Raw genomic sequence first — 6507 nt, forward strand, 5'->3', positions numbered from 1 at the left:
AGCGAAGTTGAGGTTGAAGAGCCTTCTCAACAACAATTCTTCTGGTTTTTGAGTTGCAGATGCGACAAGACAGCTTATTGACGCAGCTAGTGATGTGATGTGAAATCAGTGCTTTCTCATCTTTAAAATTTGTATATATGGGTCCACTCATACCTCGTCGTCTGACGTAAGCTAAGCTGTTGTTTTCCCCCTTTCCAGTTGGTGTTAACCATATGTTTTATTGTTAGGTAAATCACGGTAGATATATTCGGGAGTAGATGCCCAGACCTACTAAGATGGCTATATTTTTTTCATACTAATTTTCTGCAACCTTGCAAAAAATTATCAATATCGGTTCCCATTTTGGTATAACCCTTATCCATCAAATTATCCCCTGATTTCAGCTATTTCCAGAGTCTTGGCTACATTTTTCAAATAATTTTGCCCTTATTTGGCATCTTGGCTTCCAAGAGGGTAGAAAAACTCTTCCCAGAAATTTTTCAAAGTTGATATAGTTTTGAAGTGACGCCCACAAAAAGGAGACCTCCTGATTGTACCTATTTCATGGGTCTTGGACCACATTTTCCAATCGTTTTGGATAAAATGTATATTTGGAGATATAGAAGTACCTAAAAGAAAAATGTCAACATATGTTTATATTTTGGTGTAGTCCCCATATAACGGTATCTCCAGGATCCGCTTTCCCCACCAATACTATCTGAGGGTTAAGAACTTGTTAGTGGAGGTAATCGTGTTAGGTAATAACTTTAGATCCCTTAAAGGGGAATTCTCGTGCCAATTTTTCATTTTATGGTACAGTCCCACATAACGACCTTTGATATTTCAGCTTCCAATATTTGCTACAGAAAAACTTTTTTTTGGAAAAATTAGGATCCAAAGAGCCGCTAGACCATGAATCGCATTAAACAGCGAAGTTGATGTTGAAGAGCCTTCTCAACAATAACTTTTGGGGTTTTTGAGCTTCAGATGCGACAAGACAGCTTTTTGATGCAGCCAGAGATGTGATGTGAAATCAGCGCCCAACATGCTTTCTCATCTTTAAAATTTGTATATATGGGTCCACTCATACCTCGTCGGGAGCAGATGCCCAGACCTACTAAGATTGAACTGGGATCGTTCGGATTTGGCAGGTCACCGAAAGTAAAGTTTGGGAGGCAAGTTCTAGGCCTTCGCAGATGGATCGGAACTCGTTCGGGTGCTCACTGCATGTAAACAAATTGCCAATGTTTTACGTATGATACGGTACAACGAGCTGAAGCTCCTATGGAACAACAAACTCCTGCCGAACAGCGAGACGGAGCTCATTCAAAGTCCTTGTGTAAATTAATTTCTTAAAGTGAGCCAGTTCGAAAAGCATTCCAAGCTTACGCTTCTAGTAGTCGGATGACAGAAAATGGTTCAGAAAATCACAAAATACTCTTTGGCAAGTCCCCTGCAGTAGCAAGCCTGCCTCATCCCTCTATATTTAGTAACTGTTGGTATCCGCCATTTCAAAATTGACAGCTACCGAAACATCGGGTAATTCAAAGTAACACATATTTTTGGGATACCCTGTATTAACAAATTCTTCGCTTCCTTAGACAACACCCTAACTATTCTACCTCTAAGATGCCTTAAAGTATCTCGAGACAAATTTATTTCTGACTCATATTGAAATATTTATTAGGTTTTATATGCCTCACATTTTTTAGGCAATAACAGGACAACTAGTGAACGAAACTAACTTCCACTTGACGCCAGTGTCCATAGGCCCTTAGCTCCACCCACATACAATTACATGCCAACAGGTAAAGCCGCTTAATAAATTAAAACATATTTTCCAATGGCATCAGCAACAACAACATAAAAATGTCAAGCCATATTACATACCACCATGGGTTGGTGGGTAGCCAACACCACCACCACCTTAACTGTATATGGACATGTACAGGAGCCTAAGTTACATAAGTATTTTCACATTCGAAATACATCATTTAACCTGTACTTGAAAAATGGTTTATTAACCCAATTTCTATTATAACATTGCCAATGGGCCAAAACATGGAAACCGTTGATTTCTAATACTGCATTGGGGTCTTTGAATTGGGACGAGAGAAAACATTTTTTAAATGAATTTTCCAAAACTTGCAAATCAATTGACTAAATTCAGAGGCAAATGCAATATCCAGAATTTTCCAATCATTTTTTTACAAATTTTTATGAAAATTGTAGGTTACACTTTTCTAATTCAATGGCCATACTTCTCTCTCATTTTAATAGTTGGAGGTATGCACAATACATATTTTTGCAGGTGTGTGTGTGTGCGTGTGTAATGACATGTCATTGTAGTGCATTTCTCTTGTCAATTTTTCACAACATATTGATATTTATGTTTATGCATCTTTGTGGCAGCTGATGTTGTCACTACCTTTGTGTGGGTGTCTGTCTGTCCGGCTGTCTGTCTGCATGTGAATGTCATAAAATTAAATTACAAAAATTGAACAATACAATCAATATCAACAACGACACCAACAACAACAACAAAATAAACAATAGAAAAGCGATATAATCAACACTAGCAAGGGAGCTTATAAGCTTCCTACTCACATTGTTGTTATAGTTGTAAATGGGAAAATAGGGATGGGAGTATAACATTTTTTTATTATTAGTTTATAGATTGATTGGGGGGAAGAGCTTGCATAAGTCTTTCCTTAAAAAATTTGATTTTTTAATACCCTCCATTCTATGATACCCTCCATAGTCCCCCTTCCATCAGCTTTGTCATTCCGTTTGTAACTCCTCGAAATATTCGTGATTGGCATTATAAAGTACACCGGGTGAGATGAAAAAACTGCAACCAACTTCAGACTGCTGTCATTTCGAAGACTCTCTTTCGACAGCTGTTAAAATTATTCCAGTGATAGCTCATTATATTGTTTACAAGCGTACAAAAGCATTTTGGTGAGAATTTTCCAGAAAAAAAAGTTATTCGTAATTCCATCAAGCGTGATAGTGTGATTTCTTTATATTTGGCTGGAAAGCCACAAGTGGCTATCGTTAGAGCACTCCAGCATTTAAATGTGAATAAATACCATCGCTCGTTACCGTGATATTGGTAGCGTAGCCCGACGTCAAGAAAGTGGACGGAAGAAAACAGCAACATCAGCAGAAATGGTTCGAAATGTAAAGAAGCGGCTTGATCGAAATCCGCGTCGCAGTGGCCGAAAAATGGCTCGTGAGCTGAACATACGCAATATTCCATTCGGCAAATATTGAAAAATGTGCTCGGGGTAAAGCCATTGAAATTGCAAAAAGTGGAAGAACTTGCACCGCAACAGAAAAATATATACTCAAAAGCGCTAAAGAGTTGTTTCGCTTGGCCGAAAGTGGTGAACTGCCGAATTTGGTTTTCTCCCTCTCCGATGAGAAAACATTCGTTGTCAAGCAGTTTGTAAACAAACAAATGATCGTGTTTACTTGCCAAAGATATCAGCTGAAAATGTGCACCTTCGGTTGACCTCCAGAACTCAAGCGGCCATGGTGATGGTGTGAGCCGCCATAACAGCCGATAGTCGCTCTCCTCTCGTATTAATCGGCCGTGACATCAGAATAAATGCCGAATATTATCGCGAAAATATTCTGCAGGGTGTATTAAAGCCTTGGGCACGCAAACATTTTGACCGCAGACCTTGGACATTCCAACAGAACTCAACACCATCGCACTCAGCACGCGCCACCCAAGAATGGTTACAAAATGAGGTTCCTTGCTTCATTTCCAGTGCACAATGGCCACCAAAATCTCCGGATTCCAATCCGTTGGACTATTGTGTCTGGAGTATTTTGGAAAGCAAGGTTGGCACTAAAAAATACCAAAGTGTCGATCACCTTAAGCAAGCGGTTCGCCGGGAATGGATCAAAATACCGCAGAGCAACATTCCTGTGACAGTTCCATTGGCCATTTGAAGGCCATAATTCGTGCCAAAGGTGATAAATTTGAACAAATCTAAACTTATTCTAAAATTTGATGCTATTTCCGACATTTTTTGCTTCCATTGAATAAAATTTAAAAAAATGTAAAAATTACAGCGTCTGGCTTTGTTGCAGTTTTTTCATCTCACCCATATATACATTTTGGATCAGCGTAAAATTCTAAGTTTATCCGTCTGTATAGCTGTACAGCTTTGTATAGCCCCCATATAAGAGTGCCTTCCGATATTTGGTATTTTGATGATTTTCGTATTTGAAGTTTGTAATGGGTACATCAGCCCATGCCAAAAAAATTTCGTATTCAGGTCCACGTCTTAGTATAACCCCCATATAACGGAGCCACCCGATATTCGGTATTTTGATGATTTTAGCGACATAATTCACTCGAATTGTTTCAAATTTCGTATTCGAAGTTTGTAATGGGTATTACAGCCTATGTATACAAATATCAAATGCAGTTCCACGTCTTCTTATAACGGTACCTCCCTTTATTCGGTATTTTGATGAATTTAACGATATTTCTCGCCGGAATCGTCTCAAATTTCCTATTTGAAGATCTTAATGGGTACTACTGCCTGTGCCAGAAAAATACTTATGTATGACCCCGGCTTCGTATAGCCCCCTACCATGGCATAAAGGTATTTTTCGTAATTTTTTTTCAAGATTTTCAAGTTCCTTTCAAATGGTGGAGGGTAGACCAAACTTAGCTGCATTTTTACTTGTTTGATAATATATTCAATTCCTCTGTGATGCAAACCTCTCTCTTTCCTCGAATTCACTATACCTCTACTCTTTCCAATCTGGTATCCCTATTTCATGCCATAGAAATTAAACTGGAAAATAATAATTTTAATTGATTTTGTGTCTTTGTCCATTGAACGCTTGCCGATGTCGAATGTCTCTTTGTGGACTTATCTGCCTTGTTTTCGGGTACATATTTAATAAATTGTACATTTTACTTTAACACAACACAGCAAATCATTCATTCGTTCGGCCAGTTGTTGTTATTGTTGTTTTTGCAAGCAACACCAGCTCATAAAGGACATCATTTCGATTACAACAAAACAATACCAGCCACAATAATGACATCACCAACACTAATAGGCAAATAGCATCTGGCAGCCTCCGTTTCGAATAAAGCCGGCATTCATTTGAATGTGGAGATAATCCGATCTGATCAGCCATTTAATAAAATTAATAATTGTAATGATGGTATTTCATTAATAATGCTTGGGCATTTGAGTTTTGTTTGGCAGATTATTGTTTGATACGACAGATACACAGACAGACATACACATGTATGCATTCTTAAATCCAACATTAAATGCAATAACTTAAATAGAAAATCTGGCTAAAGCGAATAGATCGTTTTACCTTCAATGCATGCCATCTTCTACTTTACGTCCCAAAATACATTTCAAACGCCTTTGTTATCGGGACATTTCCATTGTCTCTTGACTTGTCTTATCGACGACAATAGTGAGGACCCCAACTCTCTTGTGTCCAACATGTCGCAACTTGCAACTAAACACAAAGCATGACATGAAATAAACATAAAAACACAAATCGATTGGTTCGGACCCATATTGTCCTTCATAATGCCGAGCAGAAATAATGGGCCATACATCACTTATGAAGAAAACCTAAATTACATTTCTCGCAATGTGGGAAGCAACTACACATGTCCTGTGGAGCCGGATTTGCCTACATCGACTACAATTTCCTATAATTGGGGTATAAATATCCATTTTATGGCAGAGGTATGTTCATGGGTGGGATAGCATCGTGTTGGTTGGCGTGTAGTTTGGAATATGTCATAATATTTTTCAGCTCGACAACGATATAGATTATCTTAGATCAATAATGAAGCCTGCATCATCTGCGAGGAAACATAGAATAACTTTATGTATTCGATGGGAAACCTTCAGCTCTTTTACGGCTCATGGGAGACTTTCAACTCTTCTATGGCTCGTGGGAGACTTTCAATTCTTCAATAGCTCATAGAAGACTTTTAGCGCTTCTATAGTTCATAAAAGATTTTTAGCTCTTCTACGGCTCATAGATGAACTTCTGATTGCTCTTCTATAGCCCAAAGTGGACCTTCTGCCCCTCTATGGCCCATAGAGGACTATGTGCACCTCTATGGCTCATAGAGGACCGTCTGCTCCTCTATCATAGATGAACTTCTGATTGCACTTCTATGGCCCATGGCTCGTGGGAGACTTTCAATTCTTCAATAGCTCATAGAAGACTTTTAGCGCTTCTATAGTTCATAAAAGATTTTTAGCTCTTCTACGGCTCATAGATGAACTTCTGATTGCTCTTCTATAGCCCAAAGTGGACCTTCTGCCCCTCTATGGCCCATAGAGGACTATGTGCACCTCTATGGCTCATAGAGGACCGTCTGCTCCTCTATCATAGATGAACTTCTGATTGCACTTCTATGGCCCATAGAGGACCTTCTGCCCATCTATGGCCCATAGAGGACCTTCTGCCCATCTATGGCCCATAGAGGACCTTCTGCCCATCTATGGCTCATAG

This window comes from Musca domestica, unplaced genomic scaffold (genome assembly GCF_030504385.1).
Source record: "Musca domestica strain aabys unplaced genomic scaffold, Musca_domestica.polishedcontigs.V.1.1 12, whole genome shotgun sequence".
In the NCBI taxonomy this organism is placed as follows: domain Eukaryota; kingdom Metazoa; phylum Arthropoda; class Insecta; order Diptera; family Muscidae; genus Musca; species Musca domestica.